Below are 16,760 nucleotides of genomic sequence, written 5' to 3' on the forward strand. Positions count from 1 at the left end.
GTCAGGATGTGTTAGCCCGGGGTCTCCCTTCCCCATGCTTTGAGCATGGGACCCGGCGGGAGTCCTGAGCACAGCACAGTCTCGAGCTTTCCCAGCACAAGACAACACTTCCACTTTGCGTATTAGGACCTTCGGTGGTTACGTCTCTTTTCTACAAAAAGTCTCTTGCCCCAAGGGCCTGATGAGTTTCAAAAATAACAAACAAAAGTTCTGTTCCAAATGTACATTGGGTGATGCCTTCACCCCTGGGTCCCCCTCTTCCGGACATAGAGCCCCTCAAACAATTCTTATCAATATCAGGATCTTTGGAGTTTGTCTCTCCTGCTTCCGAGGATCGGATAGGTTCAAACCACAAACAAAAAGTTATTTCGGGTTACACTTGAGGTGATGCTTCTTCACCTCTGGGTCCTCCTCTTCATGGCGCAGACACCTCTCGAATATCTGCCTCCCTGCCATCGGGTTTCCTCTGGCTTGTATTCTAAAGATCTCTTATTCTTGCCTACATGTGTCAAAGGGGTAATGGTTTTATACCCCCTGGATCTCCCTCTGCCGGGCTGAGACCCTTCTCAAATATTGGCCTCCCTCCATCGGGTATACTCTGGTTTTGCAAAGATATTTTTCTCCTTGGCATTCACAAATCTTAATGGGCCTCATCACGACTTCGGCGGTAACCCTTAAATCTGGCGGTAGCGCTATTACCGCCGGATTTAAGGGTCCGCCGAATCAGGGCTTTGGCGGATTTCGCCCCAGCTCTGAGCTGGGGGGAAATCCGCCTAAAATTCGCGCTATTACCGCCGGCGGGAAATCCGCCGGCGGTATTAGCGCAAAGATTCCCCATTGAGCCCAATGGGGAATGGGGCATTCCTGAATGGGCTCAGTGGGGAATGTGGACTTACATTACCGCCAAACTCGTGATCCGGCGCTATTTGCGCCGGGGAGTTCGGCGGTAGGGCTAATACCGCCCGCGCTAATCGCGTTACCGTTACCGCCCAAGTCGTGATGAGGCCCAATGTCTTTTTAAACAGTTCTTAGTGGACATCCCTCTGACAGGTTCACTTTTGTCAACACACTGTTTCTTGGGATTTTAGACTCTGCCCCTCTTTATTGGCATCCCTCTGCCGGGTTCACTCTTACCATTTCACAATTCCTTCTGCTTCCTTCTAATACAGGATTTACTTCCCTTGTGTTTTCAATGGTTTGTCGGTGAAAGACTTTTGACTGTACAGTAGTTTCATTCAACGTGTGATCAACCAGAGTCTCTCGAGTGATCACCCATGTGGTGCCGTAATCCTCTGCAGCTGGTCTTCCCTTAACAAAGTGCAGTTCTTTGAACTTTCCTCAGTGTGACACTTTGTGACTTTCATTGAACACAGTTCGGTTCCCCTTCGACTCACCGGCTGTGATGAACCCCTTGGCTTTTCACTCTGTCTGGAGTCAAGGCCGGTGCCATGGTAGCAGGAGTCTCCCTTTGTCCTGCTTATCAGCGTAGGCACTCTCCGTGTACCATTGACATCTGCTGACACACATTCAGGCTATTGTTCTCTGTCTTATGTTTCTTTCTGCGGAAGCCTCGCAGGTCTGGTTCGGAAAGGGCAATATCGCTGCTCTCCTTGTAGCCCCTTCGATAGTCGTCGCCTTTCCCCTCCTCCTGAACTGCCGTGCTTGCATAGCTCTCTCGCCGTGTGGCCTGCCTTACTCCACCACTGGGTCTCCCTCTGTTGGGTTCAGAACATTCTTAAAATATCTCAAGGTTCTCCCTTGGCCGGGCTCAGACCCTCCTTCCAAAAGTCACAATTTTAACAAAAAGGTTTTGGGACTTCTAGTGCCAGAATGCATTTGGTTGATTTTGCTCCCACTTCATTGCTCCCCGAAATGGCTCTTTCTGTCTTTGGGAGCTGCAGGAACCAAAAGGGGATGTCTGTAGGAGGTCAGACTCTCTCCCTCAGTCCCTCAGAGGCCTGGGGTTGCCTGTTTGGCCCAGGGGAAAAGTTTAACTGTCAGTACAGCCAGGAAACCCCAGCTGCCCCTGGTCTTGCCTTTTGGAGAGACAGTTTCCTCCTCCACACTGCAATCTCCTCTATGGTAGCAAGGCCAGTGTTTGGGCAGTTTTCTTCTCCTCCTCCAGGCCTCCCAGGGTCTCCTTCCAGCATCCCTGGCTCACTCCCAATGCTGTTTTTGGCTGCTGCTTTTATACTCCCAACTAGAGTTCATTGGAGTCAGGTGTGAGTAGTTGACCCTCCCTGCCTGACTCTGACTGACCTCGTTATCGGGATAACATGGAGACTGCCCATAGGAATCTATTGCCCATTGATTCTAATGGGTAATCATCATGACTTCCATCTGCCTCTTCCTCGTCCCAGTCTTTGTGGATTTCAATAGGGGAATGGGATTATGGGAGTTGTAGTGTTGTTGAGAGACAACATTCGTATTGGGCTTTAGGGATGATCCTGAGTTCCCCTGTTGTTTTCGCCTTCTTTTTCATAAGGGAAAGAACTCAGTGAAAATGGGATTTTGGTGGCAATATCCCATACAGACTGCTGGGATCTCGGGTCGGGGTGCATCAGAAAAATGGGATACCGCGTTTCACCCAAAGGCGCTCCTCTCGAGTCTCCAAGGACTCCCTGCCCAGGTGATCCTCCTTCGCTCGTCCACCCCCAGGGTTGGGATCCAAGAGCAATGGCCCTCCCCTGGCCACCTGAACAAAGCATCCCCCGAAATAACCTGGGCGAAACGCCTCAGGTTTCTCACACAGCATATCAAGATGGCGGGGGCACATACATTTATGCCACGATATATTGGACCATATGGGATTTTTAAATGTATATCATATACAGCTGTAAAGTTAAAGTTGCCTGGAACCTTAAGTATACATCCTGTATTTCATGCATCTCTAATTAAACCTGCAGGGGTTGGGGCACGTACCAGAAAACCACCAGTCATTGTGCAAGATGGGGAAGAAGTGTATGAAGTGCGAAGAATCCTGGACTTAAGGAAGCGTCAATGATGTTTGTGGCACCTGGTGGAATGGGCGGGCTATGGACCCCAGGATAAGTCTTGGGATCCTGCAGAGGCTGTGCATGCTCCCAGACTGGTAAAGCACTTTCTTAAACAATATCAGGGATGGGAATTCAGGGGGCTGAGCACTATCTAGCTCCTCCTAGTAATCGCTTTGAAAGTCCAAGGCAGGAGCTGGTTTCAGCTCCTGCTGAATTAGCCTCCTGGGAACATGCATAAATCACCCCTGTCAGCCTCACCCCGTGAGCTAAGACAAAAGTTGCTTCTAAATAAAACCAAGCAAGTGCGCCTGCAGAACCCATTCCAGATTTACAGACCAAGAAACAGCTTGTGCACAAGTGACACTTGCCTTTCTAGCATTTAAAATGTGTGTACAATTTCAAACATTTTTCCTTCTGCCCTGCTTTTGAAAGAAAGTTCAGTCAATTTCACTCCTTTTCTTACAGGAAAGCAGTGATTTTACTGATATTTCTTTTAAAGCCTTTCTTTTAGAAGGCCTAATAACATATTTTCTTGCAACAATTAAAGGCTGTAAAAATATATAATAAACAGCTATACGAGACCATCCATTTACTTACTGCAGGAAACCCCACTGTTTTTCTTTTTTAAAGTTTGAGCGGACTATAGCTCTAAATGGAGACTACAGATTTTAAAACGCAGGTGTAGGTTTTGTTTGAAATTCTCTCCATTTACATGTTGACCTTTGATGCACTGTGAGTTACAGATAATGCCAGTTACAAAATAGTTACAAACTATGCCTGCAATTACAGCTGGACAGTTGCCTTTATGAGACCTTTCACTGTAACATTAAATAGAGGTTACTGATGAAGTCGTCTAACCTTTGTCATTTTGTTAAAAAAAAGTGTTCTATTCTGAAAAACATTCCTGCTGCTGTAAAACGCACTTTGCCAAAAATGTCTTATTTCCTTATCTCTCCAAAATATGCATTAAGTCTCATACATGTCAAAAGGAATCTCAAGTCGGGCCAGGATCTTAATGTTAGGGCAACAGCTGTGCAATAGGTTGTCGGCTATAAAAAAAATCTCCCATACAAGTATGCTGTATATGGCTCCTAAGAGAAACCACATAATACATTGGCCCAGATGCCTTTTCTAAATTTCGGTTTACTAATGTTTTGGTGTTGTTTGATATTCTAATTGGGTTACTGCACCCGATGCAGAGGTCGTAAATCTTTAAAATCTGTGTATCTCAGGTTGGTACCATAGCAGGTATAACAACCATTCATACTCCTGAGGTCCTTAAAATATGGCTAAATAACCCCTGCAATACACTGCGGCTTGAGTCATGTAGCGCATGTAGCAAACATCTTGGCAACTAGTATATTCAACACCTGCACCATAAACCCTTTTTCAGTCTTAACCAAAAGCTCAACCAGAGTTACTTTTAAACCTTACCCTATTTCTTCACCTAAAAAGTGAAGGCATAGGGTGGGGTAGATATAGGGTGCATTAGCAGGAGAGAGAACACGGTGGTAGCAGAGAAAGAGGCAGTAGCAGCATGAAACGTGTCAGTGAGGGGATAACAAAAGCAATAGATGTAGCAACAGAAACAGTGCTCTAGTGACAGTCATGGGTATAGCGACAGACATGAATAATGACTGTGTGAGGAAGCAATAGAGAGACACATAGGGAGGCTGGCATAAGAGTAAATAAAAGGGAAATAAATATGAAGCTGCATTGCACAAGAACATAATAAAAAGATACAGTCAGTGACAGAGTGCAAGACAGAGCATTTTCAGGTACTTATCACAGATTGGAAATAAAAGCAAGTTCATCCAATTTTCAGGCATTCCAGAGTAAATAAAAAGTGGCATCCTATATCTATAAAGCTTTTTGTCTGAGAATCTCTTGATCTTCTTTAACAGCTCCTGGTCAGATGAAATCCCTGACACCCAGGAGCTACTTTCAGCTACTGCTTCTTGAATCTGAATTTCGACCCCAGAATACCTGGGTAAACCCAGTCCTCTGGAGGACCCTGGGAGAGGAGGTACTGTGAGGGTCTTTGGGGCAGTGTGTGGCCGCAGTCATGGGGAACTGGCTAATAAGCCATGGCAGAGCTGGTCTTGGGGGCCGCGGATCGCCCAGAAACTACAAGGCCCTTGGGGCTTAGTGGAGCGTGCCATGCGTGCATGCAACCGGCAGCCTTAATTGACCACACCTGCCTGTGCCGAGTTGCTGATTATTGTTGGAACTAGACAGCACGGGCATGGTGTGGTGTGCAGGAGATTGCGCAGAGGGAACTGATGTGCCCGGATGCAGCAGAAAACTTTGGGACGCCACAAGGCAGGAGACCGGTGCCCGTTTCAAGACACTGATCATTTTAGCATGCTTCTACTACTCTCTGGGATGCCACGGATGGCTCCTGAGCCTGAGTTAAGTACTAGTGATACATGCATGTTTGTTATACCGGCACGCTGTCAGGCTAACAGTGTGAACGTTCGTTGTGAGTAAGGCAAGACTGTTAGAGCACACTGTGAGGGTAACAGTGTACAAACGTTTGCTCACGAGTACAGCATGACTTTCAGGGCAAGCTGTGTAACTAACAGTGAGGTTAAACAATCTCCCTGAGCACCATTGAAATGAATACGGTGTGGGGAGCATTTCAGACCATTTAAAGACAGTGCTAGTTAGCTCACCCAGTATTGGAATAACAAATGTATGGGAGCTATCATTTTACTTCAATGTCTTACGCCATCTGTTTTTGTCTTTGCCATATTTATGTTTCCATGTCATGACTTATGTGTTCCATTAAGACTTCATGTAACATCATGCTCATTTCATCATGTTTGTAAAGTGAACGTTGGGTATGGGTGAGCAGGAAACTGTGGGTAAAGTGTTCATGCACAGGTAGAAGGACAGGAGCTTGATCAGCGGAGTAGTCAGGACCTGTGAATAGCTCAGGCATCAAGCAAGACGTGTCTGAGTGGTATCAGGGAGGATGTTGTTTGTTTGTTTGTTTAGTTTTATTCATTTGTAATGCGCACCAGACCTGAGGGTATCAGGGCGCAGGAGCAACAAGTATATTTTCAGCTTGGTTCCAATGCTGTACGAGGATTGTCAGTTATGACCCAAAGGGGAGAAAGAAAGGATTCAATTACCCGAATGAGGGGAGGAAGACGACCCAAGTGACGCAATGGCAGAGTTCCTGTATTGAGATCCCTTCATTCTCTACCTGTCCAAGCCATAAACTGCCTCAAGACTCCTGTTCCTATAATCACTCCACAGACAAGATTAAAAGATTTTCCTATGAACCAAGACCACTCACTAGAAAGATAACACATTTTCCCCTACAATCCCATTCTACCTCTAAACCCTTTACCTCAGCTTTCATGGGGTATTTCCAGACCCATTCATGCCCCCCTCCCCACTTGCAACAAATACTGGGACGAGGAAGAGGCAACCGGGAGTAGTAAAGATTTCCCATAGGAATAACATTGGGAGTTTAAGGAAAACCGACTGTAGAAAGAACTTAAGTTGATAGAGTCAGGCAGAGTCAGGCATTTACTAATTATCACTCACACCCAGTGCTCCAGATAAGATTTTGAGGTAGGAGTATCTTACTCAATTTTAAACTTTGAGAGTAAATGTGATTTCAAGAGAGTAAAAATGACTTTTCTCCTTTGCGAGAGAGTAAAATGTATGCAGCCAACATGTGCACAAACTGTACAGAAATTATTACCATGCAGTAGCTTTCTAGATGGTGACAGAATACACCTTTCATTAATTCTCTAAGGTCTGGCCATTTGATCTCTCTTATATTGTTTTAAATGTTGAAAACACAAAAACCTAGCCGATTACATAGTAAAGCAAACATGAATTGTATTGTGTGTTTTAAGGTTCGATAGCAGAATTGTCTTTTGATGTTTAATGAAAGTCCTCATTTCCTGGAGCTATTACTACCTAACGGTATGCCAATGTTATGATACAATAGTGCAGAGGGGCAAGGACTCCATGCTAAATTCTCTACCTAATGTAATGGTCAAATGGTTATTTTATATAGCGCTTTTGGCAAAGCGCTTTACATATAACATATATATATCACAATTATCACCAAATCGAAGTTGGTACTCCTTTATCGACCTCGAAAGGATGAAAGGCTGAGTTGACCTTGCCGGGATTCAAACCTGCAACCTACAAATCACGCACAGATCGCAGCAACGAGTGCTCAACCAGCTGAGCTATCTTATTGGCTAACATCTTCAGAGGTCGGTAAACTGAGTATCAACCGAGGTATAATAATCATAGTGCCTAGATGTTGGACAAACCATGTATGAAGCACTACATAAAGTTAAATACCTATCTGGATTATCACAGGGACAGGTTTTGCTGAGTTTCTACTTCAATTACAAATATAACTTTCATTTGTTTGTATTTTAACAGCGCTTGCACTTCCTGGAGAGGTTCTGGATGTTTTTACTTGTTGTCTTGAAGATGTGAGACGCTATAACACCTGTGATTGGTTTAATGACACTCCTACACCCTTGAGCAAACACTTTGCTGCCACTGACAATTCATAGTATTGTACCTCATTGACTGCAAGGTTGAATGGATGTACACAATACTGTACATACTCATCTTTTTACACACTGTTTTTATAATTAGAGTATACATTAAATTATAAGTGTAAAAATGAGCTGATTATGCACACAGCACAGGAACGCTGAAAAATACAACTGTAAAATACTAGTTTGCTTTCACTGGGAAAAACAAGCAAACTTTGTTAAAAAAGATTAATTCTCAATTGAAACTTAGTTTTCCATCTTACTAATTATACATTACTAAAATGCTAGGAAAATGAATATGCACAGTGCTTCTGTTTGCCCCATGAGCATCTACACACAGCACAGCAGAAGCTGAACAGAAAGAAACCATTCATTTCATCACAGTGTGCAGTTTCTTTATTTGAAAGGCTTCAAATAAAACATTCAGTTTCAGAGCTTTTCTCAATGGCTTGCAATTACATCCATTTAGATAAAAATCAAAAGAAGCATTCTGGTTTCTGTCAACTAACATGACCTTTGCACTGCACTCTGCTCTAAACTTGTGTGTAAATGGGTACGTTGTTCATTCATCCCTCTTTTATATTTTGCTGCACTTTTTGCAGAAATGTTGTGCCGAAAAGACATTGAAAAATATTAGGGGGTGGGAGGAGGGCATATAAGGGGTAATGTGGGCTGGTGTATGGTGATAAATAATAGGGGAGGAGGGACTGGGGGACCCCCCCCAAAGAAAGAAAAAAAATCTGATAATTTTTTTTGGCAAATTCTTTTCGGCAAAAAGTGCAGCGTAAAAAAAATGGTTGAAGAATTAACATAGAACCGCGTAAATGTACACATTAAAATAATAAACCTATCGTATTTATAAGAATTTCATGTGTAAAAAGGCCTGGTACGAACCTTATCTGGAGGCCTGCTCACACCTGACTCCACTTGACTGTGTTTCCAACTATAAAAGGTATGGTTTTACACAGGTGAAAGAGCGAGCTGGGGACGTTGTTTGGACCAGAGAAGCCAAGGTGCAGAAATCAGCAGGAATGGCATGCCGAGACGCTGACCCAGTGTGTGTGAGGGGCTGCAGAGTGGCTAGGGAGCTGTGTCTCCAGAGAGCCGTAGCGAAGTACCCTGCAGGCTTCTGTTGGCCATCAGAACATTGCTCGTTCCTTTGGGACCTGTACCGACCCCAAGTGTGTCTGGGGGGAAGGTGGTGAGACCCTGACCTCAGGCCTCCACAACCAGAAGGGATCGCTTGTCACCGTGCTGCTGCCCGGGTGAGTCTTGTGAAAGTAAAAGAGAGACTCAGGAGCATGCAGCTGACTGAAACAGAGCGGGCGAAAGGAATGCAGAAAGCGGCATGAAGCGGAAAAGAGGAAAGAAATGAAAGGAAACTAGTAAAGCAGTATAGTTTGAAAGAAGAGTGACAAGATCAAGAGAAAGCAAGCAAAGTGGAGAGCGCAAGGGGCGCAAAGTGAAAGAGCTATAATAAAGAGGGCGCAAGCAACCCGAAACGAGAGAGAAGTGTGCAAGCGACCTGGCAGAGTATGCAAGGGTGCACAGGAAAGTTGGAAAAGGTGCTAGTGGGCACGGAAAGGTGAAGAGAGTGCAAGTGTGCACGAGAAAGCTGGAGAAAGTGCCAGGAGGCACAAAAAGACCAAAGAAAGTGCAAGTGTGCACGGGGGAAGTTAAAGAAGGGGCCAGTGGGCACGCGAAGGAGAAGAAGGGGCAATTGTGCAGGAGAAGGAAAGAAAGGTGCCAGTGGGCACAAGAAAGAAGTCAAGAAAACAGAGGGGAACAAGAAGGGGTGCAGAAAGTTCCTGAAGGCAAAAAGGTTAAGAGAAGGAAGAGCAGGAAATAACAGAGAGTGATTGAAGCTTGGAGTAGACATGCTCCGAAGGAGCAAAGAACCTGCCATTTTCTCTGATGCTACCCCTTGAAATAACTGTATATGAAAGAAAGATGCATCCTGACAAACTGCACTTGTGTTTTGAAACTGAAGAGGGGCCTAAGATTGGGGAAGTGAACCCCGAGAGGCCCAAGAGTTGAATCTGTGTTTAATGCTCAAGAGGGGCATAGGTTCAGGGAAGGGAACCCTGAGAGGCCCAAGAGGTGAACTTGTGTTTGAAGCACAAAAGGGACCTAAGCTTGGGAAAGGGAACCCTGAGAAGCCTAAGGGCTGCACTTGTGTTGGAACTTGGAAGAGGTCTGAGCTTGGGGAAGGGAACCTTAAGAGGCCTATCAAAGTGGAATCTTGATTATTTTGTGTTATTGAAGGAAGTCGGAGTCAATCAGAGTCTTTGGCGGCATATTCGAGGCATATTGAAGAGAGCCGAGTCTGTGTGCTCTGTTTGCCTTGCTAACGGAGGAGAGGAGGATGAGCCTAATCATTTATAATCCCTAACTCCAAGCGGAGCGCTGCGGAGTCAAGCAGAGTCTTTGGCGGCATATTGGAGGCATATTGAAGAGATCTGAGTCTGTTTGCTCTGTTTGCCTTGCTAACGGAGGAGAGGAGGACAAGCCTAATCATTTATAATCCCTAACTCCAAGCAGAGTGCTTCGTGGTCAAGCAGAATCTCTGGCTATCTTCAGTGGCTCAGAGGTGTGATCAGACTGAGTTTGCAGGTATAAAGTAACTTTCATCTCTGCTGTATTTGTCAGTCTGTTCCAGCCTAGAACAAAGCGTGTAGCCAACTGTTTGTTGAGTTAAGGGTGACATTCATTCTATTGCACTTCTACAGAGACTTTTCTTTTTTGCGTTTGCCCTTACTCAGAGAAGTACAGGGGAGCATTCCTCTCTCCTCCCCTCCCTTAAATTCACTCACTGGTAACTGCGAAGCTCGGTCCCTTTGAGCCAGTGATGGTGCGAGAAACAAACATCACACAGAGAAACAATGCTTTTCGAACTGGACTAAGAAGTCAATCCAGCACTGACAACAGTCCCCCCACCTACTCCACAAAAAGCGGGTTGTCTTGTTTGGTGATCTGTGGTTCAGCTGATTCTAAGGGTGTGAGAAGGATGTGGAGGCCAACCTTTTCCCTCCTTTTGAAGTAGGGTGCCAAGTCACTCCTACGAAAGCTCTCACTACCTAAGGATTAACGGAAGGTCATTCTCGTGGTGTTCGGGAAGTTCAGACCTGCTCGCTGAAGATGCAAGGGGGAAAAAATCTCAAAAGGCCTCAAAGTAGGCCAGTGTTGCACATATTGTCACCCATTGCAGGGCAAAAAATTACAGCGTTTTCCCCCCGAATCATTGGATTCCAGTACCGAAATACAAGCCGTAAATCCAACGCTCTGTGCGGTTGTATTGAACTGCACCCTGATGAATGTGCTAACAGACATGAGCATTATTGAACATGCAGATGAGGCTATTGGAGCAGATAACACCACAGCTCAAAGTAGTGTGAACAAACAAATCTGTGAAACGTTGCGTACTGGTACTCCAACTGACCTGACTGACTTCATGGCTCAGGAAGCAGCGGGGAGCAGCTTCTCCTATCCCTTCAGAATTCACGAATCTTTTAGATGGTGGTCCCATCCACCAAACACTTAGAGAAGTAGACGATATGGTTAAACTAACTTCACTCAGCTTGCTGCACCTAATATGGTGTTGAGTTTCATTGTACGCCGATACAATAACATATAGGAAGAAGTAAAAAAACATACTACATTGTTGAACTCCATCAGTATAAAGGTTGAGGATTTGGAAGCATTTCTGGGGCACATTGTGTCCTTTGGTCCGGCGGCTACCCTGGAGAAGCCTCAGAGTAATCCTACACCAAAGTTACACAAAGGCACAGTCATTGTCATCGATGAGTCCGCTCCAGAAGTCTCTATACTGGCCCTCAAGTCTTCTATCACCGAAGTGGGTGGGAGTGGTGAACCTGGAACATCGGGTACACAAAGGGGGATAGAACAGAAACCCCTGAAGGAGCTGCCTGTGGCTGAGAAAGGAAGGTCGAAGAAAATTAAAAAGCAGAAAACCACCTTTAAGAAAAGCTCTTCTTCGAGGAAATTCCTGCGAAATCTTTACTTACCAGGATTTGTAAAAAAACGTGGTGCTCCGAAAAGAAATCTTCTACAGGTCCTGCCCCCATTGTTGGATGAAGAGTCATTTGATATAATACCATCGATAAAGAAGGTGACCTCTGAAAGGGATCCTACACACCATTCATTACCATTCGAAGGAGTCGCCAAGATTCAAAATACTCTGCACACCGACACAAAAGCGTTGCATCCATACTTCCTGTCTCAGGAAGCTAAAGGAAGGGGCTCTACCTCAGCAAAGATAGATGTAAGGACTACAGTAATTTTACCCACATACTGAGGCAACTGTTCCATCTACAACATTGGAATGCCAACTGCAAGGGGGATCCATTGCAAGGGACGACTCTCCACAGTCCTGTCTACTAATGAACCAAGCATTAACAACAAGAAATATACCCTCCCAATGTACTTGCAGTGCAAAGTCTGAAGGGGTGCAGACAGAGGGCATAGGACCCTTGGAAAATTACACTTTAACAGCTGCTTTGACCAAACTTCCCTTACCGCTGCAGGAAAATATAAATCCATTAAGAAAGCCGAACTCAGATTTATTTAAAGTGTATTGCATTGTTCCGGCAGAAACATTTGGAGTAGCTGCCCCTGGGAACTTTGCAAAGTTTACACCTAACTTTTTACCAATGATTGATCACTCAACTTCAGCTCTTCCCGCTTTGGCTGCTCTCCCTGGCGGACTATGCTCAGAAGCCACTAACTTTAATCTGGGGAAACTTCTTGGTAAATTCAATAGCCCTGTGGTTCGGAGGAGAGTCTCTCACTTTGACAACTCTCCACTCTATGAGGGTGGCTCGCATCTTCCTAAAAGGAAGGAAGGGTCCTATAAAATGAAATCTAAATTATGGGAATGTAGCACCATATAGTGTTAATGCATTGGTAAAGGCTGGCCCTCCTGTGGATCAGCTCCTTGTTCTACCTAAGTATTCCCACCCTTTCAAAGAGGCAAACTCCAGACCTATATTTGGCCCTGCTTCGGCTAGGGTGGCATACTCGGGCGAAAGTGTTCTTGATCTCTCCAGTCTTTTGGGCAATTCTGTTTCTATATGTCTAAATCGTTCAAATGTTTTTTTGATCTTTGCTGAACTTGGGCTTTTAAGATCACTGTCTTCTACAAACATTGATAGTGTTTTTTTCCTGTTAGAGGGGTTACAGAGTATGTTCGCCTATATTTTGGATAAAGAGTGGTAATGGATTTGATTCTATCTCAGAGGGAAAATATGGAGAGGCTGGGCTCAGGGAAGGGAACCTGGACCTAAACCTTTTCCCCCTTGGTTAAAACCCCCAACGGGGCAGTTCACTGCTAACCAAGATAACGAGCGGAAGGCTCCTGATTGGGGTAATGAAGGGTTTGGTGGGCAATCTAGGCACACTGTAGTTCCTGCCTGGGTCCAGAGGAGGGGATGGTGACGATAAGAGGACTGTGGTCCCCATACTAGGAGCATCTGAATTAAAACTACTGTCCTGGAATTCTATGGGCAATCCTCACCTTCTAACCAATACGCTAACCAATGAGATCTTGAAAGGTGGTTCTGTAATTTTCCTACATGAACCCTGGTCACTACCCCTTCACTGCTAGATGGCTACTGTATCTTTGCACAGACAGCATAACCTAGTTCAGGGGGCCACCCTGAAGGTGGTCTGATGACAGCTAATAGTATTGGTCTGGCTTTAACAGCTCGAGAGGTTTCAAACTGTACGTATGGGCTATTGGCAGTGGAAGTGGTTATTCCTGAGGAGAAAATCTGTACTTTTGGTTAACATCTATTGGCACCGTGGAATGGTCTCTCTGGAGGAGTTTATCCATGTTTTAAACGTTCTGATTTTGCCCTGGCAGCTGAAGAAAGGGTTTCAAAAGGTTGTTTGGGGGGGGGGGGGTGATCTAAATGCAGAATGCTACCATGTCGAATGAGCTCCTGATTCTGGTGAATCCAGACCGGAAATCCCAGACAGGACTGAAATGGCTCAATGCTGCGGCCGCATGGGACCTGAAGCTCCTAAATGGACAGATTGGTAAACAGAAGGGGGGGCTCTGCATTGTTTCGGGGTTCTAGTGAGTCTAGATTGGATTATATCTTTGTGGGCCACTACCTTTTTGATCGTTGCTCAGATTCCTGCATAGAGAAAAACTCTTGGAGCGATCATAGTATTATCAGTGCAAATCCAAACTCACCCTTAGCCACAAACTTACTCAACACTTGGTAGGGGCATCGACAGATCTCATTGTACCACCAGGTTGTGATAGAATTAGGTGGTTGCCTCGAAACATAGATTCTTTAAATGATGCTCTTAAGGTGCAAATGTCTTTGTCAACTTTTGAATGGAAGCTAAGGGTCTTCAACGTCTTCAGTTGTGACTCTACATTGGAGTCACTAATGATGAGCTTAGTAAGAGGAGGGAGTATTAGGATGAGGCAGTGTCCTCGATGCCACCTTCGTGTATATGACAAAACACTTGCCTATAAGAAAGCAGCAATGAGGCGTGATATTAAAATACTGAGGGGAGATGGGTAATCCACTTCCCTGCAAGTAGAAAGAATTAGGTTATTAAAACAAAGGTATAAGAATTTATGCAAAAAAATGAAAGAAGATCTTGCGAAAAGGGATGCGGAAAACATGCTCCAGGCACTGATTAGTAAAGATGTGAACGCATTTTTGTCATTGATCAACTGACTTGATGCACCACTATTGCCCTCTCAAACCAACACAGTTTTGGAGAAGTACTGAGTTACCCGTTTCTCTGAACCTTACTCTTTGGGGAATGCAAAACAAGAATCCTCAGATGCTATATCAGCAATTGAACCATTGGTAGGTTTTGAAATGCTTATGGATATTAAGAGGGTGGGCAACTTATTTAAATCATGTTTGCCCTCCAGGGCAGCCACCCCGAATGGCCTAACTAATAGTACCTTAAGGGTGGACCCCTTTAATTGGACGAACACCCTGGTAATCCTCTTTAACAGCCTAATTAAATTAAATGTTCTCCCGCCTTCCTATCCTGCATCCATTGTGGTCCCCATATTCAAGAGGGGTGCACGCTCAGAACAATGTAATTATAGACCCATCTTTCTTCTGGATTCCGACAGTAAGATCTTTGCATCGCTATTGGTGCCCCACCTAGAGGCCTGGGCAAATTCCGTGACCAGGTTCTCTATTTTTCAAACAGGTTTTCGTAGAGGACACTCGACCAACATCAATGGTCTGGTGGTAAGAGCTATCCAGGAAAGATCCTGGTCGCATAAATTGGCTACTACATATGTGGCTTCTATAGACCTCTCTGGGGCCTTCGATCGAGTGTATCGTAGGCACCTATGGTGGACACGGGACTCTTGGGGCATGCCGAAGGGCATGTTAAAATTAATCATGGCCCTTCATGAGAAGTCAGGGTTCGTCTGACAAGAGGTGGCTTGATGTCAGACTTTATTCCAACTGCATCCGGTCTAAGACAAGGCTGAAAACTCATCCCTTTTCTCTTTAATTTGTATGCATCAAATGTACCAATGTAGGTAAGTAAGGCTTTTATGGCCTTTCCTAAATTGGGCACCAAGAACATTACTTGGCTGGCATACACGGATGATTTTTTGTAGTTCGATCATACACGCATGGGCATAAGGAAGCTACTAACTGCTTTTTCTAAATTTGCGGAAGTGAATGACCTCTTAATTAACTCCTCAAACACTAAAATCCTTAACTTCAGTAAAGAGAGGAAAATGGCCCGGCTAGCTTGGCCTGCCGAAAGGGCTATTCTCAAACCATCTTCTAGTATGATTTATCTGGATTTTGTCTAGTCCATCTACACTTATGCTCCAACAAACTCTGACTCAAAAGGCTTCAATATTGTCAAATCAATTGGCGATCCGGAACCAGAAATGTGGTCGCTACTCAATCAAACCAGCACTAAAATTCTATGAAGGAAAATTCATCCCTATAATCATCTACGGTCTTGAATTATTCTTTGGTTTGGTATCTAAATGGTTGGATCGAATAGAGGCTAAACCTTGGTGGAGAATACTGGGAATTCCTAACAGTATCCCTATTTCAGCTATAGGATTTTAGTTGGGGTTAACCTCCTTAAGAGCTCGAGTTAAGTGTTAAATTCAAGATGTTGTAAAGGTTTTTTTTGCAAACCGTATACAATAAAAAAAAAAGAAGGAATTGAAGCTTGGTGAAGGGAACCCTGAGACTTTTAAAGAAGAACTTTGTTTTCTTGTGGTTATGCTTTGAACTCGGAAGAACTAAATCTTGGGGAAGCTAGCCCCAAGGCATTAAAGACCATGACATTTTTTGAACTGTGGAGAAGGTACTATGAACAGTCCCTTTTGATTGAACTCATTCGTTTGAAGCGGACCAACATACACCTGGTGAGAAGACCACCTAAAACCAATCCTGGTTTCCTATTTTTGTTGAACCCCCACTTTTTTGATATTTATTTTGGACTTCCAGGCTTGAACGGCCCTTAGAAACATCAGTTATGGGAACCATCCCTTTAGTTTTAGGGCCAATTAGGCATTACACCAACCCAGGAACTTTAGTAAATAAAGGTGTTGAAACAAATATCTTTGAGTCTTTTTCTCCCTCGATACCATGCCTGTCTCATAGTATGTATGGAGTCTGATAGGGTGGTTGTGAGAGATAAGTGTTTAGTGGGAGTGAATGAACTTTTATATATTTTGAGTCTTTTTCAATTTTTCCTATTTTTTTACTTTGTTTATTATTATTTTTTCTTGTTTGGTCAAAAGTAATTTTGGGAATCCTTCTGTAGTCAGAAAACGACAGTGTTGTAGATGAGAGCACTGTAAAAGAGATCAAGAGATAAAGAGGATATTTCACCATGGCAGTGGCATAACAGGCTGTCTTTTGTGAATGAGTGTGTTTGGAAGGAATAGGGAAAAAGTTAGTGAAAATTGTGGTGTGGCTAAAAAGTGTATGAATGATTGGGGGAAAATGTTAAGAAATTGAGAGTGAACAATTGGCTTTGTGCTGGGTTGTTGGTTAGATTTTTGTTGTGCTGAGTCAGCTGTTAAGTTTTGGTAGAAATAGATTGTATCCAGATTAATTTAAATATTGAGGCTCTGCTCGATCAGCTGTGCCAGGTGCCTCCAGGGCATAAAGTACCACAGAGAATGGGTACAAGAAACTAAGAGGAACTTTTTAAAATCATGGCCAGAGGAGGGAACAGT

This window comes from Ambystoma mexicanum, chromosome 11 (genome assembly GCF_040938575.1).
Source record: "Ambystoma mexicanum isolate Mex_15411 chromosome 11, UKY_AmexF1_1, whole genome shotgun sequence".
Classification (NCBI taxonomy): Eukaryota; Metazoa; Chordata; class Amphibia; order Caudata; family Ambystomatidae; genus Ambystoma; species Ambystoma mexicanum.